This window comes from Sus scrofa, unplaced genomic scaffold (assembly GCF_000003025.6).
Source record: "Sus scrofa isolate TJ Tabasco breed Duroc unplaced genomic scaffold, Sscrofa11.1 Contig1878, whole genome shotgun sequence".
Classification (NCBI taxonomy): Eukaryota; Metazoa; Chordata; class Mammalia; order Artiodactyla; family Suidae; genus Sus; species Sus scrofa.
Window position 1 is genome coordinate 739,336 of NW_018084968.1, and position 27,210 is coordinate 766,545.

The following is a 27,210-nucleotide window of genomic DNA, read 5'->3' on the forward strand; positions in this document are numbered from 1 at the left end:
TGCTGGATGGATGAGTAGAGAGATGAATGAATGGACAGATAAAGAGACAGAGAGATGGGGCTGGTTTGGGAAGCTGCATGACTGCCTTAAGATACCAACAGGAAGAAGAATATGGGTTTAGCTGGTCTTTCAAAGCCCTCAAAACAAGGCTTTCCCCAGAAGCCTATGGCCACATTTCTCCTTTTCCTTTTTGTCAAAACCCAAAGCACTCCTGACCTCTGGTCCCCAAATTTACAAGCACACTGGCTGTGTGTGTGCCATGCTCCTGATGTGGTCTCACCCCCCGGGCTTGTCTCCCCCACTCTCTTTCCAGGCGCCTCTCCCAGTCACCGTTACCCCCGTTCAGTTTCTAACCTGAATTCCTGGCCCTGCCTCGAGATAGAGCAATTTCTAGATGAGCCATAGGCATGCTGATAGCCCTAAAAACCAGCACACAGAACACTTTCAGATGAATTTTTATCCCCAAGTATGGTTGACCTCTCCTGTGGAATAAAATTCAGTGACTTCTGCTTTCTCTTCTGTCACCACACCCCTGACACAGAGCCCACTCTCACCCACCCATTCTCAAGAAGGGAAGGGGCAGCTGAGCGGAGGCAAATCTGATCGCCAGGCTGCAGATGCCTCGTCCACCCAGCAAAAAGCAGAAAATTCCAGCTCTACTGTCTCTCCTTCCCAGTTGAAACTCAAAATAGTATCACTATTACCCGAAGAAGCAGGTTTCATTGGATTGGTTGGTTTTCCTTCCAGAACATTCCAGCAAGGGATACTGGCACCTTGTTTTGTTTTGTTTTTCAGAGTGACATTGACACAGCTCCACCTCAAGCACACAAATGTTTTCAACCTAAATGAGTCACCTGGGGAGGGAGAACAGTGAGTTCGAAAGCCTGCATATGGGTTGACCCCAGAAGTGCAGCGTGTAGCATAGTGTTTAGCTCTGAAAAGCATTTAGAACAAAATCCTGTTTGGCATGGCAGTACCCATTGCTATACACACGGAAAATAGGGGGAAGAAACAACTTTAAATGTAAAACTCTGGAGTCAGGCGGGGTACTCCCAGCAGTAGAAGCCAGCTACACCCCTTTCACGCTGTAAAATCTTAGAGGTGGGAAGAGGTACTTAACCTCTCTCCATCCTTAATTCATCTGCGGGATTAATTTAAATTAACACTTAGTGTATGTAAAGCATTTTTTTTTAATTTCAGCATAAGGAAAGTACTCAGTACATGTGAGCTGTTATTATTATTTAGAGATAGTGCAGTGGGGAGCTGTGCTGGCCAATATGGCAGTCACTAGCCTCATGAGGCTATTTAACTTTAAATTAATTAAAATTAAAAGAGGAGCTCCTGCTGTGGCACAATGGGTTACGAATCCAACTGCAGCGGCTGGGGTCACCGTGGCAGCATGAGTTTGACCCCCAGCCTGGCACAGTGGGTTCAAGGATCTGGGGTTGCCGCAGCTGCAGCTCGGATTCAATCTCTGGCCCAGGAACTTCCATATACTACTGCAGGTGTGGCCATAAAAATGAATTAATTTGTTTAAAAATCCATACAATAACCAAGACATGGAAAGACCCTAAATGTCCATCAACAGATGAATGGACAAAGAATATGTGATATAGACAAACACTGGAATACCACTCAGCCAGAAAAAAGAATGAAATGATACCATTTGCAGCAACATGCATGGAACTAGAGATTATCATGAGAAGTAAAAAGTCAGAAAGAGAAAGACAAATACCATTTGAAACATTGTATGTGGAAACATTTATATGTAGAATCTAGAATATGACACAAATGAACTTACCTATGAAACAGAAACAGACTAAAGACACAGAAAACAGACTTGTGGTTGCCAAGGGGAATGGGGGTGGGGGAGGGAGGGAGGGAGGGCTTGGGAGTTTGGGATTAGTAGATGCAAGCTATTACACACAGGATGGATAAACAGCAAGGTCCTACTGCACAGCACAGGGAGTGTTATTCAATAGCCTATGATAAACCATAATGGAAAAGAATAGGAAAAAGAATGGATATATTCAAACGTATAATTGAATGACTTTGCTGTATAGGAGAAATAAATACAACATTGTAAATCAACTAACATTTCAATATAATACATTTTTCAAAAGTTCGTTTCTGAGTCACACTAACACATTTCAGCTGCTCAGTGGACTTGAACCTGTGGACCTGTAACATTTTAAGTGCTCAGTGGACTTGCAACCACCTGCGGCTAGTGGACAGGCAGATACAGAGCAGTTCTATCCTGCACAAAGTTCTCTTGGACGGCCATGGCATAAAGGTAAAGAAAAATGGCATCAGACACAACTTAGAATAGATATACAAGGAGATCCTGCTGAATAGCATTGAGAACTTTGTCTAGATACTCATGCTGCAACAGAACAAAGAGTGGGGGGAAAAAATGTAATTGTAATGTATACATGTAAGGATAACCTGACCCCCTTGTTGTACAGTGGGAAAATAAAAATTTTCTTTAAAAAATAAATAAATAAAATAAAATATATTTTTAGATTTTCAAAAAAATAAAAAATAAAAAAAAACAAATTTGGTACTTAGAAAAATTAAAAAAAAAAAGAAAAATGGCTCAAAGGGAGAGGTTCTCTGTGACCTTAGGCAAGTCACCTAACCTCTCTGTGCCTCCCTCGCTCATCCGTAAAAGGAGGACAAGAGTAACTGCAGTATTCCGTCGTGATGGGGATTATCCACTCTGCAAGTGCTTAAAGTAATGCGAAACACTCCCCAGCTGACCTTACAATGGGGGACAGACACAGGTATCATAATACCTGTGGAGTGTTGGGAGAATTGGTAAGATTTTATGGCAATCAGCTCCCATGGGGCTCAGCACACTCACTGGTTTATCTCAACAAATGTTCCAGGAGCACTGAGTACGGGCTAGGCATTCTTCTAGGAACTAGAGACAGAGAAAGGAACAAAGGCCCTGCCCTCACGGAGCTCACAGCCTTAGTAAGTGGGGTGATGACATGGATGCAACAGGCACACCAATTGCTCCCATTTCTACCGCCTGGTAAATATCCCCAGCAGTGAAAAGGCAATGCTGGCAGATACACAGCGAGCCAGGAAGGGGGTGCCCAACAAGAGGGAAGGAATGGCGGGGGAGGGCTGGAATGGGAGGTCGGGGTGAGCAGATGTAAGCTATTATCCAAGTGGAAAAGATAAACAGCAAGGTCTTACGACAGCCCAGAGAACTATATTCCTAAATCATAATGGAAAAAATATTTTAAGCGTGTATACATGTATCACTCAATCACTTTGCTGAACAGCATAAATTAACACTGTAAATAAACCATACTTCAATTAAAAACAAACAAACAAACAAGAAGCTCCCATGGTGGCTCAATGGTAAAGAACCCACCTAGTATTCATGAGGAAGTGGGTTCGATCCCTGGCCTCGCTCAGTGGGTGAAGGATCTGGTGTTGCTGGGGGCTGCGGTGTGGGTCGCAGATGCAGCTCAGATCTTGCATTGCTGTGGCTGTGGTGTAGGCTGGCAGCTACAGCTCCGATTCAACCCCAGCCTGGGAGCTTCCGTGTGCCACGGGTGTGGCCCTAAAAAGACAAACTACACTAAACTAAACTAAACTAATTAAAAATAAGAATAAAATAAAAAACGAGAACACACACAAAGTGAATGGATGAAGGGAGTTAGGAGGAGGCTCGATAAATACAGAAATAGGGAGCAGGGCCCCGGTGATCCAGTTTATTACCCTATGGTGGGCGTGGCTAGCTCAGAGAGCTGTTGCCAAGCGACCCTAATAAATGATCCCAAAGCAGTCCACAGGCAGTGTTCTGTATAAAAGCTTAATCATCTTTAACAGGAATCTTGAAGCCCTAATGACTGGGATAGAGGCGGCCTTCACATGCATGCCCTCTGGCTTCTATTCTGGGCTGCGCTCTGACTCACCCTGTCAGCAGTGCCAGCTCCCTCCCCTCTGTTGTGCCCGGGGGAACAGGACAGAACTGACAAGGGATCCAGCCCTCTCCTCTCCCACTGGGCAAACAGCCTTTCGCCAGCCCTGGACACACAGAGCCACCTAAGAAGGAGGCATCCGCTGCCCAGAAAACGCTTCTATCCAGCCCTCAGACTCGCCTGCTGGCCTGAGCAACCTAGCCTGCACGCTGGTCTGGGTTCTAGGACTCAGTGGCCAGAGCTGTCCCAGGAGGAGGCAAATGGCACGACGCTTCTGCGTGTGTTTCTATTTCCAAACTCCAGAACTCATGTTGGTAGGTTTGCAGCTCCCTGACACAGGGAAACGTCCTGGGAGGGGCCACGTGGAATCACTGCATCTGCGTCTTACCAGCAGCGCAGGCCTCGGCAAGTCAAGTCCTTCAGTCTCGGCCTTGTGCTGAAGTAAGGGAGAAAGAGCATTGCTTCCTAACACTGTTTGTGGGATTAAATGAACTAACTTGTATTCAGTAGGAACCGGTTGCCATTCCACTAAGGGGGTGAAGATGGGCAGCTAAGAGGAGCTGCAGTTCAAGGCCTCAGTCCTGTTACTTCTCTACCAGGGCCATCGAGTCTACCCGGGCCTCCACCCACCTCCCTATCACCCAAAGGACGGGGCCAGACTGCACTAGAGACAGAGAAAGGAACAAAGGCCCTGCCCTCGCGGAGCTCACGGCCTCAGTAAGTGGGGTGATGACGCGGATGCAACAGGCACACCAACACTTCCATTCTACCTCCTGGTAAATATCCCCAGCAGTGAAAACGCAATGCTGGCAGATACACAGCGAGCCAGGAAGGGGGTGCCCAACAAGAGGGAAGGAATGGCGGGGGAGGGGGCTGGAATGGGGGTCGGGGTGAGCAGATGTAAGCTATTATCCGTGGAAGAGATAAATGACAAGGTCCGACGACAGCCCAGAGAACTATATCCTCTTGCCCACAACCTTCCCAAGTTTACAACCACATTGCTGTTCACGCTGCTGAAAGCACCTGGGGCCTATGGAAATTGAGTACACGGGTTTCCACTAGGAAACTCTACCATCTGCAAAGAGTTACCTCCAAATCTATTCACCTGCAAATGGTTACATCAGGACCAGGATGTGTGCGTATGACAGGTCACACACATTAAAAAGATCACCCAGGAGTGACATAAAAAATGCTTGTCTTGAATATCACGCTTCAAACACACAGGTGTGCAAGATATCTGCCAGTCTTCTGATGTTTGAGATTCTAACAAGGATTTCTGCTAGGAGGTGACCTGGCTCGGGGGACAGGGCGGACACAAGGGAAGGGATGCTCCCAGGATGGCCTAACCCGAGCTCTGTCTGTGTCTTCTGTCACCCACAGCACTCTGCACCCAGCACAGCACAGCCTCCTCTCGCCATGGGCTCCCCCAACACGTCCTCAGCAGAATTACAGGCAACCTCCATTCCCACCCCAGTGGATTCTTTTGTGCACTTTCTGCCGCTGGACACATTTCATGCCCCTTCCCAGAAGCCGCCCAGCCGCTGGGGTGACGAATCAGAAGTCAGCAGACATGTCTATTTCTACGCGTTACGCATTTTCTGCATGTCTGCTCCCTGGCAGGCTTAGCATATAGGCAGGACAATGGCCATGGCTGACCGTGAGGGGGTCAAAAATAAACAGGGGGACAGCACGGACAAGGATTCACCTCAAAACTAAATGCACTGCCCTAGGTGCATCAATAGAATTATAAACGACCATGGGAATTCAGGGCAAGAGTGGCTGATGCCCAAGGTAGGGAGTGGGAATAGGTGTCTCAAAGTAAAGTGAAGATCAGCAGAACTGTGATGGGGAATCCCTTAGTTGAACATACTAATGTTCCCAGAGCTCCCATCGTGGCTCAGTGGTTAATGAATCCGACTGGGAACCATGAGGTTGCGGGTTCGATCCCTGGCCTTGCTCAGTGGGTTAAGGATCCAGCGTTGCCGTGAGCTGTGGTGTAGGTTGCAGACGCGGCTCGGATCCCGCGTTGCTGTGGCTCTGGCGCAGGCCGGCATCTACAGCTCCGATGAGACCCCTGGCCTGGGAACCTCTATATGCCGCGGGTGTGGCCCTAAAAAGACAAAAGCCAAAAAAAAAAAGAAAAGAAAAGAAAATACTAATGTCCCACACATGCTCAGCCCTCCAGGCCCTTCTCTCCAGATGCGTTTTCTCCCGGGGAACCATCCCAGCCCCTTGCGACCACTTAGATGTCTTAGATTTCGGCTGCTTCCTCCCAGGGCTTGGTTATCAATTGGCCGCTCTGCGCTTTTGTTCTGACCCTTTCAGGCCACTCACCTTCCCCACTGCCCTGGGCCCTGACCCAACCCTGCACTCTTGGAGTTGGCATTAACTGCAGCACGGCTAAAATTAGGACTGTTTCCATAGCTATCTCGTCTTCTCTGTAGCAAATCTGCTCAGCTCCCAAGTAGGGGAAAAAAAAAAAATTTCTTTTCCAGACTGCGAAGCAACTGGGGGTTCTGAAAAAATCCAAGCCTGCTCCCATCCACACATGGTCCTGAGCCTTGCCGACCCCATGAGAAGGGAAAAAAGAGTTTTCTCTGGTCTGTGCTGTGGCACCCACAGGGGCCCTGACCTCTCTGAGCCCCAAAGCCCCAGCAGGAAACGAGGGGTGGCTGCACAGGAAGCCCCAAGCCCCAAGGGCCTCACTTCATGCCGGGCAGGGAGTCACTTCTGGAACATGGGTCTGCCACCCCCTTACACACAGACCAAGCAGACAGGCAAGGAGACTGAGGAGATTACATACCTCAGTCGCCCTGCCATGGGCCACACCATTCACAGTTAGCACATGGGAAACTGAGGTTCAAAGAGGCCCAGAGAACTGCCCACAGCCACCCAGTAAAGGGCAGTCATCATGACAATGAGGACAGGGTACCAATAATAACAGGCTCCGCTAACACTGACCAACACTATTTTGTTCTAGGTTCTATGCTCGAATCCCTACATGGGTTCTCCCATTTCACCCTTGTTTTGGGCTAAACTTTGTCGGCTCAAAAAAGACACACTGAAGTCCTAGCTCCCAGTGGGATCAACCTAATCTGGAAACGGGGACACTGCAGATGTCATTAAGATGTGTGATCACACTGCGGTAGCAAGGGGCCTTAATCCAATCTGACTGAGGTCCTTACAAAAAGACGGCCATGCGATGACACAGGATTGGAGTAATGGGTCTGCAAGCCAAAGAGCACCCAGGGTGGCCTGCACACTCCTGGAAGCTAGAAGAGGCAAGAAGGATCACCCTACAGGTTTCAGAGGGAGTGCAGCCCTGCTGACACACCTTGATTTCAAGGTTCTAGCCTCCTGAACTGTGAAGCAATAACTTTCTTTTTTGGGGGGCCACTCAGTTTGGGACATTTTGTTACCGCAGCCACGGGAAACTAAATCAGTCCCCATCACGGCTCTATGAAAACTTGGGTACTGAAAAGTCCTGGGTTACTCCTGAGGACACTGAAGCTTAATCAAAAGCAGAGAGAACCAATAACAAATTCCAGCATGGTTCCAAGTGCTTTCTATAGAGCACCTTGCTTAATCCCTTTTATAAAGACCCTAAGCCCAGGACCAAAGTAGGAGGGGCTCCTACTTTGATGAAGAAGAAAGGAAGGCAGAGAAAGGCTAAGGAATCTGCCTGAGGTCACAGAGCTTTGAATTGCAGGAGTCAGGACTCAAACCCAGATCCCTAACATTTCAGTAATAAAGTGAGATACGCGCTCAAAAAATAACGTTCCTTCGAAGGTTTGTATCTAGCATTCATAAAGATGTCTTACACAAGACACTTAAGACAGCCCAATTTTTTAAAAAATGAACAAAATATTTGAACAGACATCTCCCAAAAGAAGATAATGAAATAAACGCCTGTAAAGATTTTTTTTTTTAAATCTGTGCTTTCACCCACTATAACCACCTAAAGCCAGAAGAGTATCGCAACTGAACTTGAACTCAGGTGGTCTGGTTTCAAGGCCAGCATCCTTCTCTCTCGATGTTGTCGTCCACCTGCCGAACAGAATGCTCTGTACTTAGCTGCCCCTTAAAACGCTTATTCAATGACTCAAACAAATTAGTCAAACGAGCAGTGGCTTGCACACACCCCATTAGTTCAAATTAAATTTAAATGAGTTCATTTTAGCAATTAAGGCTGACCCAGGCCCATATGGGCAACAGAAGTCAGGAAAGGAGTAGCTGCTGTAGTTGTAAGCAGGCAGAGAGACACCAAACTCCCCTTTACACAGCTTTTAGGTACTAAGTCATTTCAGTAAACATTTAATTTGAGCACCTACTATGTGCCAGCATTGTGTCACGTAATGGCAGGATAAAAGACACAGCCCCAGCCCAGGAAGGACATGGAAATGGTCAAACTGCCATAGGTCCTGTGAAGTCTTAACTCTGCAGTCAGAACCGAGTGCTGCTGGAGGACAGAGGACAGGTACCTAAATCTGCCCAGGTAAACAGCACCTGGTTTCAGAGCAGGTGACACCTTCACAGAATCCCAATGTCAAGCTTCTTTCTTTTTTTTTTTTTTTCTTTTTTCTTTTTTATCTTTTCTTTTTAAGGCCACCCCTGTGGCATATGGAGGTTCCCAGGCTAGGGGTAGAATCGGAGCTGCAGCTGCTGGCCTACACCACAGCCATGGCAACACCTGTTCCAAGTGACATCTGCAACCTACGCCATAGCTTGTGGCCACACTGGATCCTTAAGACACTGAGTGAGCCAGGGATTGACCCTGCATCCTCACAGACACTGTGTTGGGTTCTTAACCTGCTGAGCCACAATGGGAACTCTTCAAGCTTATTTCTCACTTTAAGACTCATCCAACCCTCCCACCTCCCACCACACACACACACACACACACAAACACATACACACACACACACATATCTCTTTCCTTCCTGCCTCTTTCCTCCTTTGTTTCTTTCCCTCTGCTTCTCTTCCCTGAAATACTAGATTTTTGTCACTGCATGAGCCACACAGGTCACCTACAGGATATTCAGCAATATTCAATATTCATTCATTACTAATCCATAATGAAGGGAACAGAGATAATTGCTCACCTTCAGAAAAAATTCTTTTAGGGTCAGAGCCTTGAATAATTAAAGTTAACAGATAACCAGGAATTCCTATAGTGGCTCAACAGGCTAAGGACTGATGTTGTCTCTGTAAGGATGTGGGTTTGACCCCTGGCCTTTCTCAACAGGTTAAGGATCCAACATTGCCACAAATGGCAGCATAGGATGCATATGCAGCTGCGATTTGACCTCTGGCCTGGGAACTTCTATATGTCATGTGTGCAGCTGTAAAAAGAAAAAAGAAAAAAGAAAAAAAAAAAGATAACCAGTGATGGCTAGTGTTAATTCAGCTACACTATCCCTCATTAGACTACAGAAATAGTCTATTTGTATATCAATAAAGAAGAAAACAGCCCTGGGAAAGGGGGTGGGGATGGGGTGGAGGGTGGTAAGTTGGGGGTGGGGGGAGGAATAAGGGTTCCTGGAAGGACCTAAAGTAGCAATGCATCTTGTCACCAATTTTCAGCAGGCCATTCGCCCACCCACAGGGTCACACCACACACAGCAAGCTGGCACAGGCATCATGCGGCATGTGCCTTGGCAGGAAGAATGCAGGCTCTGACTTGACCTGGCCTCTCTTGCTTCCACTATAAACAGGGCATACAGCGCCTGCGTGACACAGTGGTTCCCAGATCAAGTGCCCCAGAGGTACTCGGACCCTGCAGAGCACACAGAGGACACGATACCCATGCAGTACGGAGGGTCCTCAGAAAACAAAACATAGAACTACCATATGATCCTGAAATCCCTGTCCTGGGCCTCCATCCAGACAAAACTACAATTCAAAAAGATACATGCACCCCATGTTCACTGCAGCACTATTCACAATAGCCAAGACGTGGAAACAAGCTAAATGTCCAGATGAGTGGATTAAGAAAATGTGGTACAGGGAGTTCCCACTGTGGTGCAGCAGAAACGAATCAGACTAGTATCCATGAGGACGCGGATTAGATCCCTGGCCTTGCTCAGTGGGTCAAGGATCTGGTGTTGCCATGAGCTGTGGTGTAGGTTGCAGATGTGGCTCGGATCCTGCACTGCTGTGGGTGTGGAGTAGGTCAGCAGCTGTAGCTCCAATTCGACCCCTAGCTTGGCAACTTCCATATGCTGCACCTGAGGTCCTAAAAGCAAAAAAAAAAAAAAAAAAAAAAGGAAAGGAAAGAAAGAAAGATGTGTTACATATGCACAATGGGATACTACTCAGTCATTAAAAAGGAATGAAATAATGCCATTTGCAGCAACATGAACGGAACTGGAGATTCTCGCACTAGGTGAAATAAGTCAGAAAGAGAAAGACAATAGCACAAATGAATCTATCTACAGAACAGAAACAAACTTATGGGCATAGAAAACAGACTTGTGGTTGCCAAGGGGGAGGGGGAGGGAGTGGGACAGACTGGGAGTTTGGGACCAGAAGATGCAAACTACTGCATATGGAGTAGATAAGCAATGAGATCCTGCTGTACAGCACAGGGAACTACATCCAACCACTTGTGATGGAACATGATGGAAGATAATATGAGAAAAAGAGTGTATTTATACATATGTATAACTGGGTCACTTTGTGTAAGCAGACATTGACAGAACAGTGTAAATCAACCATAGTAAAAAAAAATTTTTTTTTAATTTGAGCACATGCCCCCCCCCCAAACAAACAAACAACATAGCCTTGGCTACCACAGACCTTCACTGGCCACCTCGGTAAACAAACAGCATTGATTACCCTGCTCATCATCACCACCCTCTTCACCACCCTCATCACCACCCTCTTCACCACCCTCATCACCACCCTCTTCACCGTCCTCAGCACCATCCCAAGCACCAGCTTTGACATCCCTGGGCCTGCATTTCCACATAAGCGAAGCAACTTCTCCTGGAAGGTGAGGACCAGATGCCAAGTGCGGGCACAGAGAGGCCAAGCCCCCACTCACACCGGGAGCTGGCCTTCCTGGAGTGACTCTGGGGCCATGGTCAAGAGCGGTGGACCTGGCCTTGCTGAGAAAACAAACAAGCCCAAGTCCCGGAGTCTGTAAAGAGCACAACCGCATCACACTCTGGTTTGTCCACTCCTGACACGTCGGCAGGGAGTGTCAGGGCTAGTTTCCCGTCTACTCCAGTTCCCTCAACCCCATGCATGTGCAGAAGAAGTTCATTACCATAAACAACTACCACCTGTGGAGCCCTGGCGAGGTGCCAGGCCATTCTGAAAGCCATTTTCTATGAATCAGCTTAAAATCTCTGAACAGAAAACATGCCCACTCACCTGTGTCCTGCAACTGGGATTCCAGCCACCCCCCAGGAGGACACACCATTGGCTGGCCCGGCAGCCACAATGATCTCCTGGAGCTACCAGAATCCAGCCCCGTAGGACACACGAGCTCACGCCTGAAGCGCCTGGACCCTATGTTTGGGTTTATTATTTCTGCCCTGCCCACAAAAAGCCCTTGGATCGGCGCGCAAGTGTTTCTTTTTTTAACCCCTGGCCTGAGCAGTGCACAACAGAGGCACGCCCCCATTTAGCTCCAGCCGTCCTGGGCTAGTGAGGCACCGTGAGGTTTGCTGGTGTGGTGGCTTCAGAATGGTGTCCAAGGGTGTCCCGCTCCGGCACTGGGGCCGGCATCCCCACGGAAGCTCTGATGCAGGAGAACCACCCTGCAGTCGCCCCCGGACGAGTCACCCAGCAGACAGAGCTCAGCAAGACCACCTCTCTGGCCCAGGAGGTGACACGCATGGTCGAGGAGCATGAGATCAGGATCTGGAAACTGCCACTCTGCCCTCCCGCCAGCAGCGCTGCATCAGGTGGCCCTGAGACCTGGGGAGCCCCTGCTCCTATTCACCTGTGCCCCTCCCCTCCCAAGGCTGCATCTCACATTCTCCCCCGCCCCCATGTGTGCCACCCACTAGGTCTCACTACCCCCTTTCTCATGTCACGTAAATCCCAGGGCAAGTCACCCACTGCCCTCCCCGCTCCCTACCCCACTCTGTAAGTCTTTCTCTCTCCTTAATGCCTCTCCCCTGGTCCTCTGCTTTCCTGCCTCTGCTCAGGGGACTTAAATGAGAAAATGGCACATTCTTCCCACTGACGGCCCTGCGCCGTCCTGCCTTTGTCAAACCCGAAACCTCATCTTTCCTGGATGATTGATCCTTTGTTAAAGAGTCGGTGTGGATGCTGCGGATGGGCCACAAGAGGGACCGAGGGTCAGAAGGGCCCCGCCAGCTGGGGTGACAGGCATGGTTTGCGTTTAAGGACACAGAGCACAAATGAGAAAGCAGGTCTCCCTGGCTCCTAAGACTCCCGGCAAACGTCCTCACACATCCTCTCTCAGGAGCACGGCCGCCCGTGGTGAGAAAAGATGTGCCTCTAATTTGATCTGACCTCAAAACTTTTCCACGGAGGGCATGACCCAAACGAGGCGATGGCGATGCAGCAGCTGGAACAGGGCAATGCACTCAGGGGACATCAGCTGTGTTTATTATTTTATTTTATTTTTTAAAGAGCCAACATTATGTACTGCCAGCTAAGCACATTACATAAACAAGTGTAGGATTTATTTTGCTGGATTAATTTGCTGGATTTATTTTGCATTTTTTTCCTTCCTGAAACATCAGGCCTACAAGCCAAAGAACGTTGTTCTAATCCCTCCCACCTTAGGGATCTGTGGGGTTGACTCTGAATCTTTTTTTCCTTTTTATCATAGTTGATTTACAATGTGGTGCCAATTTCTGCTGCACAGCAAAGCGATCCAGTCATATATATATATATATATATATGCACACACACACACACATATATATGTGTGTGTATATATATATATATATATATATATATATACACACACACACACATTCCTTTTCTCACGTCATCTTCTATCATGTTCTATTACAAGTGATTGGGTGTAGTTCCCTGTGCTGTACAGCGGGACCTCATTGCTTATCCATTCTAAGTGGCATAGTTTGCATCTACTCACCGGAAGCACCCAGTCCCTCCAACTCCCCTCCCCTTTCTCTCAGCAACCACAACTCTGCTCTCCATGCCCGTGAAGCTATATTTATTATTGTAAATGGGCCATAAAATAATTATCATTTGTCCTGTTCTTACTGGAACTATTTTTTTGTGGGGGGGAGGGGTTCCAAACTTAATTAAGCCAAGAACGCCTCTGCCAGCACTCACTGCAAAGCAGGCTATCAGGCAGCTCCAAGTTCTTTTTTTTTAATTTTTTTTTTGTCTTTTAGAGCCGCACCTTTGGCATATGGAGGTTCCCAGGCTAGGGGTCTCATCGGAGCTACAGCTGTCGGCCTACGCCACAGCCACAACAATGCCAGATCTGAGCTGTTTCTGTGACCTACACCACAACTCACGGCAACACCAGATCCTTAACCCACTGAGTGAGGCCAGGGATCGAACCCTCAACCTCATGGTTCCCAGTCAGATTCGTTTCCGCTGCACCATGACAGTTCCAAGTTCTAATTCTACCTCCACTGACTATTGGTTGTGAAACCCTGGGCCAGGAACTGACCCTCTCTGTGCCTTGGATTCCTCACCTGGCAACTCTGAATATTAAACCGCCCAGAAAGGCTGGCATTGACCCCACTCTCGTCTTCATCATCACCATCATACGAACATTTCTCAAGACTTTCAACATGTCACACAGTGATCTGAGAGCTTTACGTGCGTTAATTCACTCCCACAGCAACGCTACCAAGTAAGGACTGTTGTGATCCCATTTCCCGGAGGGACAGGGAAGTCGAGGCCTCGCCCAAGGCCACACAGCTGAGCAGAGGATGCAGGCTTCACCTCCAGACAGTCTGGCTCCTGGGCTGTATCGTTCAATCTCTGACATTGGGCCGAGTGGCCAGCAAAGAGTAAATTGTTCAGCTACTCACTCGCTAGGATTATAGTAATAATATTGGCTTTATTTTTAGACGAACCATTGCCCCCAGAGAGGCGACTGTATTTTGCCTTTCTGAATTAAATTTCAGTCCTAGGGGCACAGAGCCTAGTGTAATTGCTTATATTCCTGCATGCTGTCCACTCCCATCACAGAGAGAAGGCCAGGCTCAGGGAACTGCCTGCATGTGGCTTTATGGGTCAAGCTGCATTCTCTGGGCCAGAGAGGCTGGGGGGATTTGTCCGTTCCAGAACTGTTGGCAAATCTCGCCATGGCTGGGGCCAACTGCAGAATGACAGCCACCACCTGTCCCTCTTGACTAGGGAACGGTGGGGGCTGAAGGCCATGCCACACAGAGAGAAAAGCTCCTCGGCCAGAAATACACATGCCCACCTCCAACCATCGCAAGGGGCCTGCAGCCTGATGCTGAAACCCAAGGTGCTTGGGGCAGCAGCCCAGCTGTGACCCCAGAGCAGACCAGTGCATGTGGCTTGCACTTGGCAGCCCAGAACTTCCACTGCAGGCGGAGGGAGGCATTTGACTCTATTTTAGTGAAAGCTTCCCCGGCCGGCCGGGGACTGAGTGTCTTTATCAGCAGCAAACGGAAATGGGAAGCAGGGACCGCGAGGAACCCGCCTGCCCCACATGCTGACACCTCCTGCTGCCAGGTCACTCGGGCAGGTGAGGAGTGGCCTTCAGTCCCCCTGGACCGGGAGCGTGCCTTCAGGATAAAGCTGGAGCAGCATCTCAGCAGCCACCCTGGAATACCGCACAGGCTGGCAGTCATTTCAACCTTGGGATTTTAGACGAAACATCAGAGAAGAAAACATAGATCGTGGCCAAAAACACAGGCTTTGGCCACTGAAGCTCTGAGGCTGAATCACTATTCCATTCTTGAGCCATGAGACCTGGGCAGGTGGCATGGCCTCTGAGCCTCAGTTTCTCATCTGTGCAATGGACACAAGAACCCCAAATCCTGGGGACCATGAGGGTTGCAGGACTGTAACAAACTAGACCCCCACAACTCCAATCCGTAGAATTCACTGGAAAGCCTGGGCAGTCCATGGGGTCAGAAGCCAGGAAAGCAAGCATCTTTGGGAAGGGCACGGGGGCAGTGATGAGGGCAGGGGGCAGGGCTCTGAGGTACTGGTAATACTGTATTCCTTTTTTTTTTTCTTTTTATAGCTGCATCTGTGGCATTTGGAGGTTCCCAGGTTAGGGATCCAATTGGAGCTGCAGCTACCGTCCTACACCACAGCCACAGCAACGCAGGATCCGAGCCTTGTCTGTGACCTATACCACAGGTTCAAGGCAACACCAGATCCTTAACCCACTGATCGAGGCCAGGGATCAAACCCATATCCTCACTGAGACACCATCAGGTTCTTAACCTGCTGAGCCACAACGGGAACTCCTGTCCTATTCCCTGATCTCAGAGCCAGTTATTTAGGTGGACTTCCTATAAAAATACACCACTGCATACTTTCTGTACTTGGCTGCTTGTAGAATATACTATATTTCAATTTTTTAAATGTACTAAACAAACAAACAAAAGCTTCAGCGTGGGATGGATAAACAAGCCTCTGTCCCCAGCTCGCAGTGCGAACTCTGGATCCGAACAAGCCAGGCTCCCTGCCGCTTGGGCCTCTTCCCCCAGGGCTTCTTTATGAGACCATGCCATAATGGCACAGCGTTACTGGTATTTGCAGGCCCCCCAGCAGATCAGAGACCATTCTATGCTGTGCTGTCAGCTCACGCTCACCGACTTCCACAAACGTTCACTGAGCAAGTACTGTGTCCCGGCACAGATCCGGGACTAAGAAAGCTCCTTCTTCAAAGACGATGACTTTTCAGATGAGGCCTGAGGCTTTCTGGCCCACAGCCCTCTGGTGGAAGTCACCCAAGTCCGTGCTAAATGGAAGCCCGAAGCCTTTTTAGGATATTTTTTCTTCTCCTCCAAGATTTTTTGCACAGCAGGGCCCTGGAGACAGACTGCTATCAACGGGTCAAACTTCTGAAACTTTCTGTGCCTCAGTTTTCTCATTTTCCAAAATAGGAGGGAGTTCCCGTTGTGACTCAGTGGTTTACAAACCTGACGAGCATCCATGAGGACTCAGGTTCGATCCCTGGCCTCACTCAGTGGGGTAATACCGTCCAATACAGTAGCCGTAACCGCATATAGCTATCCTAGGAATGTAAAATATAAGCCAGATTTCAAAGACTTAGTCTGAAATAGAGAATTAAAGTAGCTCAAAAATTTTTAGTATATGTTGGTTACATTGAGCAATTATCATTAAAAATTAACCATCTATTTCTTTTTACTTTTTTTTTTAATTTTCACTGCTTTTTAGGGCTGCACCCATGGCATATGGAGGTTCCCAGGCTAGGGGCTGAATTGGAGCTAGAGCTGCCAGCCTACACCACAGCCACAGCAATGCAGGATCTGAGCCCCGTCTGCGACCTACACCACAGCTCACGGAAATGTCGGATCTTTAACCCACTGAGCGAGGCCAGGGATCGAACTGCAACCTCGTAGTCACTAGTCTCATAGAAAACTAGATACGTTTTCACTGCACCACAACGGGAGCTCCTACTTATTGCTATTATTTTTTTTAAATGTGGCTACTAGCAGCACTGTTCTAGCTTATTAAGGTATTTTCCTGTGCAAACTTGGTTCCCTCCTTCAAGGGAATTTTCTTCCCAGTTTTTAAGACAAAGGTTTCCGCTCACTACATAAATACATTTTAGACCACATTCCATGGACCGAGAAACTAAACCTGGGAGTGTTTAAGTGACCTGCCTAAGGGCATGTGGCTGTCAAACCAGGGAGCCAGAATCTAACTCCAGGTCTAGCAAGATGCTGAGCTGAAGCTCTTCCCGATACTGGATACTAATGCCTCCCTATTTCTCCAAATCTGCTCCTTGAAACAATGGCCTCCCCTCACCGTCACCCCAGACAAGAATGAACAACTAACATTTAGCTACTTGTCACCAGGATCACCAGCAGGCGGCTGGGGTTTCTTGTTTGTTTGTTTGGCTGCATTCCCAGCATGCAGAAGTTCCCGGACCAGGGATCAAATCCGAACCACGGCAGGAACCGGAGCCACAGCAGTGACAATGCTGAGTCCTTAACCCACTGAGTCGCCAGGGGACTCCCGGGTGGCTATGTTTTAAAGGGTAAGATTGCTGGATACCTCAAGGGGGGACAAACGTTTGCAAAGGTGAGATCGGGATGTGGGATACTGCCCTGCCTTTGATACCTGGCCCTAAACGACATTTCAGTCTCAGCTCCTTCTTAGGCAGGGCACCCTCAAGGAACCCAGGGACACTTCAGGGCTCTTAACTGCTACCAGAGGGGGCACCTTGGGCCAAGCCGTCCTGTGCCACACGTGAACGAGAAATGAATCCTCCTCATGTTCCCGGAGACATCGATTCTTTTTTTTTTTTTTTTTTTTTTTTGTCTTTTTGCTATTTCTTTGGGCCGCTCCTGCGGCATAAGGAGGTTCCCAGGCTAGGGGTCTAATCGGAGCTGTAGCCACCGGCCTACGCCAGAGCCACAGCAACTCGGGATCCGAGCCGCATCTGCAACCTACACCACAGCTCACGGCAACGCCGGATCGTTAACCCACTGAGCAAGGGCAGGGACCGAACCCGCAACCTCATGGTTCCTAGTCGGATTCGTTAACCACTGCGCCACGACGGGAACTCCGACATCGATTCTTTATGCCCATTTACAGATGAGCAAACCAACTCCCTGGACATCTCTGAGATTCGCCCAGTCACCCAGCTGGGAAACGGCAGAGCTGGCATTTGACCCCAGCTCCCATGCACAACTACAAACACCAGCTTCATCTCACACCTCCCGAACTTTGCTCCTGCGGCCCCCCCTGTGCCCTTTCCCTCCAGCAAGGTCTGGCTCGAATCATCTTTTCTGGAAAGTCAAAGCCACTCTCTCCCTTTTCATAAAACCAGTCATTCCTGGGAGTCCCCATCATGGCTCAGTGGTGACGATTCCGACTAGAATCCATGAGGCCTTGCTGGCCTCCATCCCTGGCCTCGCTCAGTGGGTTAAGGACCTGGCGATGCCCTGAGCTGTGGTGCAGGTCACAGACATGGCTCAGATCCTGCACTGCTGAGGCTGTGGTGGAGATCGGCAGCTATAGTTCCCCTAGCCTGGGAACTGCCACATGCCACAGGTGCAGCCCTAAAAACAAAACAAAAAACCCATCATTCCTTCCTTTGGTCACTCATGAACTTAAAAGCCCCATCTAATCCATACTTTCTACCAAGTATTAGAATTCATGGCTTATGTGTGTCTTACCTCCAGGACAGCCTGAGTCTCTCCTGAGTAGCCCTGCCTTGTCCATGTGTATAGCTTAGCTCCTGGCACAGTAAAGAGCACACAGGAATGACTTAATAGCTATCTGTTGTCTGAATAAAATCATCAAACCAGCCCATCCTGACGGCCTGGTTTTCGTTCTGAGTCCCTCTTTCCAACCAGATTCCCTTTTCCTACATTCCCGGGTTCCTCCCCACAGGCGGCTTCTCCACCAATCTGTCTGCATGGAGAGAGGCCAAGTGCATTGCTTTCAATGGTAGCTCGGTGATACCCACTGTCACCTCTCCACTTTTATTAATTGCCGGGTTAATCAAGCACTCCAAACTGTGCCCACCCACGCTAATGAGAGTGCATTTCTGGGTGGCCCGAACCACATGGTTTAAGCGGAAGCAAAAGGTATCATTTCACAGCCTTTTGGACCTGGCCCACCTGCCATGCTTTTCAGAATATCTGGGTCCTGAGTCAGATGGAAGAACAGTCCTGATCCAAAGCTCGGTCATCCACAGCTCTTACACCGCGGACAGGTCTCAGAGGGCTGAACTTGGAAGTACATTGTCATGTGAGTCCTTTCACAGGCCCATGAGACTGCTGGGATTATGTCAGTTTTCATGGAGGCAAACTGAGGCTCACGTGAGAAAAGAGACGTCAGACTTGCCCAGGGTCCCCCAGCTGGAGGAGACAGAGCCAAGATCCATCACTGCCATGGTCACGCCAGGTCCCTGCCATCCAAGACTTGACGGTCACTCTCCTGCCTCGTCCTGGTGATGCCTGGCTCATCCCCCCAGACTTACCAGCCACACCTGGTCAGGTGAGTGCAGCAGGCAATGGACATCTTCTTTGCTCTGCAGAAGCTGGACCTAAGCTCCCCGATGTTACAGCTGAAGATGTTTGCATCTGAACCTTCAGCAAGATCTTGCTTTCAAATGCTGAGAAGCTCCTTCAGGGGAACATTTCTGTTCCCCCTTAGGACACAGACATCGGAGGCAGGTACTTGTCCCACACGTGTGCCTGCTGGGCACCATTTTTGTGGGCAGGACATACAGAAGCAGAAGGACAGACAGAAGAGGGGAAAATCCGCGACCTGTCAGCATACTCTTTAGCAAAGCGTGAATGCTATCGTTCCAAACTGTCCCCTTCTACTTAATAAGTGGCCTTTTCTACATTCAATAAAGGGAACACAGGCTGCGAGGCCAACTAGTGCTGACATTCCCCAAAAGGCTCCCATATGGAGAGTCTGACATTCTAGATGCTTCCACATCTGCCGGGTTTCCAGAAGCATAGGTCCCAGCCCCCTGAGGCCGAAAAAGGAGTCCCACGCATGAGGCACACGTGCTTGGCTTCCTATCCGGCTTCCTGTCCAGCAAACGGCCGGAAGCCTGCAACAGCCCTGGAGCCCCCAGGAGTCCCTGTGTGATGTGGCTCCGGCTCCGGCTCCGGCAGGAGCAGGGGGAGAACTCGAGGGGAAGGTGAGCATCTGTGTGGCAAGGCTGACCTGAGCCTCATCCCCTAGAGAGGAATCTGAGAACCGGAAGGTAAAACCATGAGGACGATGGAGTTTCCCAAAGGTGGGTACTAAACTGACCCTTTTAAGGGGGAGGAGAAAGCCAGTTAAAAAGCACAGGTCTCATTTTATGAAATCCTATTTCCGCTGCACATGAGCGCAGCCAAGAATCCCAACAAGGTTTTGTTTTATTATTTATCCTCAAAAATAGAAGCCCCCAATTTAAAGAGTATCATTGAAATAGCAGCTCCCTCTCCCAGAACAAACGGATTGCAAAGCCGTGAATCCCATTTTGAGGAAGGCCAATCTACAGGGTCGATTTCACCACGCTGGAGCCTGGAGGGTTCAAAGACAAGTTACACCACATGGTTACAAGGGCTTAAAAGGCAGTGGAAGAAAGAGGGGCCTGAAGTCGGGGAGGACGTGCGGACATGACGACGGTGACCTCTGGGACCTGTTCTCCGAGACACTAAGCCGATGCCACCAAAGCCCTCTGGACCAAATAACCAGGATGGACACAGGACACAGAGCAACATCGCCCCCCCCCACCCCCACTTTCGCAGAGCAGGCGCTTACACACTTTCCACACCACCGAGACCATCCCCAGCCTTCCACACTCCTTGCCCTGCTGCATCACAAGGACCAACGACCTAGTGCAAATGAGCCTGTGTCAAAACTGGCCCAGCTGCTACCCAGATCTGCCAGGTCACTGGTACCCCTACCCCCAGTGGTCAGAAAGGGGCCAGGGTGACAGAGGCAGTGGTGGCCCAGGAGATTCCCTAGCAAGGGGCATGGTTAAAGCATGAAAAAAACACCCACGGAGTTGATAAAGAAGATGTGGTACAGGGAATTCCCACCGTGGCACAGCGGAAACGAATCTGACTAGCACCCATGAGGACGCAAGTTCAATCCCCAGCCTCGCTCAGTGGGTTAAGGATCTGGCGTTGCCATGAGTCATGGTGGAGGTCACAGATGCCACTCGGATCCCACACAGCTGTGGCTGTGGCATAGACCAGGAGCTGCAGCTCCAATTTGACCCCTAGCCTGGGAACTTCCATATTCAGCCCTAAAAAGAAAAAAAAAAAAAAAAGATGTGGTACATATACACAGTGGAATATTACTCAGCCATAAAAAGGAATGAAATAATGGCATTTACAGATGACCTAGAAATTATCATGCTAAGTGAAATTAGACAGTAAGACACAAACATCATATGCTACCACTTATACGTGGAATCTAAAAAAAAAAAAAAGAGGAGTTCCCGTTGTGGCGCAGTGGTTAACGAATCCGACTAGGAACCATGAGGTTGCGGGTTCGGTCCCTGCCCTTGCTCAGTGGGTTAACGATCCGGCGTTGTCGTGAGCTGTGGTGTAGGTTGCAGACGCGGCTCGGATCCCGCGTTGCTGTGGCTCTGGCGTAGGCTGGTGGCTGCAGCTCCGATTCAACCCCTAGCCTGGGAACCTCCATATGCCTTGGGAGCGGCCCAAGAAATAGCAACAATAACAACAACAACAACAACAAAAAAGGCAAAAGACAAAATAAATAAATAAATAAATAAAAGAAAAGAAAAGAAATACAATGAACTTATTTGCAGAACAGAAACTGACTCAGACTTTGAAAAACTTACGGTTACCAAAGGAGACAGGTGGGGAGCGGGCGGGGGGGGGGGAAATGGGCTGGGGGTTTGGGATGAAAATGTTCTAAAATGAGGTTGTGATGATGGTTGTACAACCATATAATAATAAAATGCATTGAATTGAAAAAACAACCACCCACGATGAACTTCTGCGAGGACAGCAGGGGCTCTCTGCTTAGTAAAACCTGAGCAGCAGTGCTGACCCTTGTCATATAAAATAACTAGGGAGGGGTTAAGGCAGCGCTTTGCAAATCCAAGTTCCGTACATTCCAGAGTAATAAGACCTACTCAGTTAGCTCATTCCAGCACCTCTAGTAAATTCCTGAGAGAGTCAATCTTGCCCCAACACGTGTGCATTCACTTATTCGCTGGCAGAACTGAGCCAACATTTTGATTTCCCTCCGTCCTTCTTCGGCTTTCACTGCTGGCATTACCTTGAACTCCAGGAGCCCCGAATGATGGGGGATTTCAACAGACGGATCAAGCACTCTTTTTTGATTTATCACTCCCTAATCCAATTTTTCCCATGGTGGGCCACAAACAGCCCCAGCCTCTTCACAAACCCACAGGTCACGTACAGCTGGATGATTTTTTTTTTTTTTTGTCTTTTTTGCCTTTTATAGGGCTGCTCCCGCGGCATATGGAGGTTCCCAGGCTAGGGGTCTAATCAGAGCTGTAGCTGCCAACCTATGCCAGAGCCACAGCAACTCAGGATCTGAGTCGCGTCTGTAACCTACAGCACAGCTCATGGCAACGCCGGATCCTTAACCCACTGAGCAAGGGCAGGGATCGAACCCGCAACCTCATGGCTCCTAGCCGGATTCATTAACCACTGTGCCACGACGGAACTCCAAGCTGAATGAACTGCGTGGAAAATGGGAAGAACTCATCACTTGGGGCCCCAGCATCCGAATCAGTCACACAAGAAAGTGGGGTTAGAACTTTAAAGATATCCTCAGCCGCCAACTCTGGAGGAGCCCGTGTAGCGGGCAGATCTTCATGTTTCAGCTTCAGCAACTGAAGAGCGGGCAGATCTTCATGTTTCAGCTTCAGCAACTGAAGAGCCTTTCCATGAGAGAGGATGGAAGCGGCGAGACTGGAACCTTGGATGCCAGGCCAACGCTTGGCATGTGAAGTAGCTTTTATTATCTCTGTCATAGCACTGACAACGTGAAAATTCAGTGAGCTTGAGCAGCCCAGCCAGGATCGCAGAGATGGTAAGCAACAGAGACCCGGAGGCAGCTACTTCTCAATGCCTCCCGGTCAGTCGCCCCGAGACACCTTCATCTTCTGCCTGAACGAAACCCTCTCTCACGGGGCACCCATGGGTGCCCCCAAGGGTCATGCGCAACACAAGCATGTCCCCAGTGCCCCTTATAAATGAGGAGCTTGTGCCGTTCCTCCTCCGATGGCCCTGGCCCAAGAGGGCCAGATGGGGGAGGCCCTGAAAGGCCAGATGCCATCATCCCAGGGCTTCCCCTCTGACTTCATCCCCCATGACTTTCCTCCCTGATCCCTTCCTGCCAGCCATGAGGTGACTGCCTTCAGCAACTGAGAAATAGCCCCAGGGCCTTTGCACTTACCTCACCCTCAGCTCTTTGCCCAGACTCAACCCCAGGACGCATCTCTTGATCTTTCCAGGTATTGGCTCAAATCACCTTCCCTGAGAATCCACCCCCCACCCCACCCCCGTGACCAACAGACACCTGCAAACTTCAACCCCCTTGCCCAAACACAAGGACACACACACACACACACACACACACACACACACACACACACACGCTACCCTCCTTCCCCATTTTTTTAAATTCTTTAAAATTTTAGTTGATTTGCAGTGTCCCGCCCATCATTTTACTTTTTTTTTTTTTTTTTGCCTTTTCTTGGGCCACTCCCGCAGCATATGGAGGTTCCCAGGCTAGGGGTCGAATCGGAGCTGTAGCCACTGGCCTACACCAGAGCCACAGCAATGCGGAATCCAAGCCGAATCTGCAACCTACACCACAGCTCAAGGCAACGCCGGATCCTTAACCCACTGAGCAAGGCCAGGGATCAAACCCGCAACCTCATGGTTCCTAGTCGGATTCGTTAACCACTGCGCCATGACAGGAACTCCCATCATTTCACTTCTTACTTCTTTCATTTATTAGTCAATCTCCCTTAGCCAGAATATAAGCTCCCTGAAGACAGGGGCTTTTATCACTTAGTTTACGAAGAGACACACAGTGCTGAAAGCTGTGGATCACACACAATAATATTCAATACCTATATGTGAGAAGAATAAAAAAAAAAAAAGATTCGAACACAGGGAGTTCCCTGTGTTCGAAACACAGGGAGTTTTTTTAGGTGCAGCCCTAAAAAAAACAAACAAAAAGATTTGAACGTGGATCTGCCTCAAGGGGGTCTCTGCTCCCTGCATGACCCCTCTCCCCCCACAACCAGAGTGTGAGCCCCACGAGGACAGGAACTGAGCCCACAGAAGGGGTTTCCTCTCACCAACTAGTCACGAGTGTGCCATCCCTCCTGGCACAGAAATGCATCACTTTAAAGAAAACCCTTGTGTATCTGCAAAGAGCAAGGTCCTGGTCCCCCACAGTAGGCAGGGCTGCTTTCCTCCGAGGGCATTACAGAGGGTGCTCTTCTCACACAGCCCTGTTCGGGGTCAAACCTTACATATCTTCCGAGGCCTCAGCAAAGTGCCAGCCTCTGCAGAGCGCCGGATGTGGGAAGGCCCGGGCCACATCCGAGGGACTGAGTTTGGCTGGAATGTCACCATAAGGCAAGGGATCGACCAGTGGGAGCCGGGCACGGCCAGATGGGGGAGGCCTTGAACGGCCAGCTGCCACTGTCCCACAGAGCTGCCAGATTTGCCCAGGTTGCCACCTACAGCCTCTGATCTGCCTGCCCATGGAAGGGGGGCCTCCTGCCTCCTGCATGTCACCGTCTTGGTGGCACATACACACCGAGTCCAAAAGCCAAACCCCATGCCCCGGATGCAGGGACAGGAGGGCCTCCCAGTTTCCCGAGGATTCGAATCCACCTCCTTCCTGGCTCTGAAGCCCAGGCTCCCTGTGCTTCTAATGTGCCTGCCAAGAATAAAGGCAGAGTCACCTGAGCTCACCTGTGCATTGGAGAAGAGTTTCCATCAGAAAGGTTTGTTTTTTGGGTTTGTTTGTTTGTTTTAAATAAAAGAACAGGTAAGAATCTGGGGGAACAGGAATACTTACTGGAATGTGACGGACAAGCCAAGCAGTTTTTAAATGACAACCCCCTTCATTCCAATACCCTGATGAAACCCCACAATCCCCATTTCACCCACACAGACACTGAGGCTCCGAGGACAAGGAAGCTCCTCCAGCCAGGAAGTGACAGCACCTGCTTTCAAACCTGGTGTGTATGGCACAGAATGTGGATGTCCCCTCACAGACCTGAACAGAATCTATCCCTTTCTAAGTTGCTGAAAATAAAGTTGCTACTGAGCCACTTTATCACAAACTGGCATCCGGGGTGACCCCCTCTGGAGGGAGCAGCCAAAACCCCAGACTTGAGCCCAGGAGCAGCGGAAGAGGCAGACCCTCTTCCCACGTGGTAGGATGGAGGGAACAGGGCCTTGAACTCCTAAGCCCTCCCAGTGCTCATCAACTCCCCCGAGCCTCAGTCTGTTCACCTGGGAAATGGGAATTTTTATCCTCCCCATGGATGCGGTGGGATCTTTGATTCTGAGGAAGCACCAAAAGGCCTGTGAATGTGCTTTGCAGCCTGTAAAAGGCGATTATGACAAAGTTACAGTGACGAAAGTGAGTGAGTGATGCCCATGAAAAGGCTGTGCTTTAGGCACGAGCAGCTCAGCTACCCTCCGGGGAGCAGAGGGGTGAGTGTTGAGTTCATCAGAACTGCTGCTTCCCACTCACCTCCTGCTCAAGTCTGAGTCTCTCCCAACATCATGAAAGATACAAATGCAGCCCTTAGAAGGACCTTTCAGGGAGGAGTTCCCGTCGTGGTTCAGTGGTTAACGAACCCGCCTAGGATCCATGAGGATTCGGGTTCGATCCCTGACCTTGCTCAGTGGGTTAAGGATCCGGTGTTGCCTTGAGCTGTGGTGTAGGTTGCAGATGCGGCTCGGATCTAGCGTTGCTGTGGCTGTGGTGTAGGTCAGCAGCTACAGCTCTGATTTAGCCCCTAGCCTGGGAACCTCCATATGCTGCTAGTGCGGCCCTAAAATAGCAAAAAAAAAAAGAAGGACCTTTCAGGAGACACCAAACCCAGAGAGCAGAGGCCTGAATGACAAACTCCCGCAACAGCCTCTCAGGTAAGGAAGCAGTCAAGGTGAGCTGCAGGCTGCACCCCTCTTCTCAGCTCCACGGGACTCTGACCTGGGGAAGGCCTATCCCCTGGTGCGCAGCAAGGACACCCCGACTTCTCCCATTCCTCCTCCTTTACCTCTGAGCTTGGTCATTCCCCCCAATCCCCAGGGGACCCCGCGTCCACCACATTCCTCAAACTTGAGTGACCAGCAGCCACCTGTACAGAAAAGGAGTCCACACGGAACTCCACTGTGGCTTGAAGAGTTTTTTATTTCAAGGTTATTTACGTATTCAAATGTAAACCACTAAACTAAGGAAATGATTAAATGTTATTTATTGAGGGCTAAGGGCCAGGCAAGGTGCAGGATTCAGCGCTGAGCCAAAGGACAAAAGGAAACATTTGCCCTCAAGAAGAAGCCAGCAATTAGCAAAGAAAGAAATGAACCAACGCGTCCTATGTGAGCCCCAAAAATCAAATGGGAAAATGGCCTCAAAGGCCTTAAAAACAGAGGCAAGTTTCAACGTGGGCCAGGTGGTGCGAGAGGGCTGAGGAAGCAGTAGGAAGCATGTTAAGTAAATTGAGAGCAAGGGCAGAGTAGGAGTTTGGGGGGGAGGGGGTGCTGGGAGTAAGGAAAACAGAATTCCAAGCCAAGAGACGAGAGCATGGGAGTTCCCATTGTGGCTCAGCGGTAATGAACCTGACTAGTAACCATGAAGATTTGAGTTCAATCCCCAGCCTCGATCAGTGGGTTAAGGATTATGCATTGCTGTGAGCAGTGGTGTAGGTCACAGATGGGATCGGATCCCGCATTGCTGTGGCTGTGGTGTAGACCCACAGCTACAGCTCCGATTCAGCCCTTAGCTCGGGAACCTCCATATGCCGCAGGTGTGGCCCTAAAAAGACCAAAAAAGTGGGGGGGGAGAAAGTATGAACTTCAAGTGAGGGACACAGGCCCAAGACTGGTGGCTCCAGAACAACCTTGAAGGCAAAACCGAGCAACAAGGTGCCTTTTCCTTGTTCAGCTCAACACCAACACAAGTTTAAATGCACGTCATGTGAGAGTGGATGCAAAGCCGAGACCAGAGTAAGGCTGCCTTTGCTCAGATCAGCTGGTTCTTCCGAGATCGGCACCTCCAGCTCCTGGCTTCTTGATGCTGGAAACACGGTGGAACGACCCAGACGCCCCTCCGCACAGTAAGCCCCGCCTCCGCAAGTAAGCCCCGCCTCCGCGAGTAAGCCCCGCCCCGCCACCGTGCCCCGCCCCCGCCCGCCTTTGTGAGGCTTCCTCCTCTGAAGAGGAACCACCTGGTGCCAAAGCAAGGATTCATGGGCGCCAGTCTAGCAACCTCTGGGCATTCGTGGTCACGCAGATGACCCAGAGGGTAACTGTATTAATCCGAGATGACGTCAAAGTACCCATTTGTTTAATGTAAATGAAACACAAAAACTTCATGAAAAACTCAGAGAACACCTGTGAAGGAAGATTGT

The 27,210-nt window shown here is 49.6% G+C and overlaps 1 protein-coding gene and 1 long non-coding RNA gene across 3 annotated transcripts in view; one reads left to right on the forward strand and one right to left on the reverse strand.

The window, feature by feature from the left end:
* The window catches only part of LARGE1 (LARGE xylosyl- and glucuronyltransferase 1), a 588,827-nt gene that overhangs the window by 524,914 nt on the left and 36,703 nt on the right, over window positions 1-27,210 (reverse strand). The window contains exon 1 of one of the 2 annotated variants that reach the window (XM_021081478.1): window positions 11,316-11,809. The exons of the other annotated variant lie outside the window; for it this stretch is intronic. The gene's annotated coding sequence lies outside the window, so the exon portion shown is untranslated. Of the gene's footprint in view, window positions 1-11,315; window positions 11,810-27,210 lie in introns of those variants that run through there. 2 annotated transcript variants of the gene reach the window in all.
* LOC110258316 lies at window positions 3,535-9,875 on the forward strand. Its single transcript, XR_002341061.1, has 3 exons — window positions 3,535-4,252; window positions 4,538-4,655; window positions 9,184-9,875. It is a non-coding gene; the product is annotated as an uncharacterized LOC110258316 (long non-coding RNA).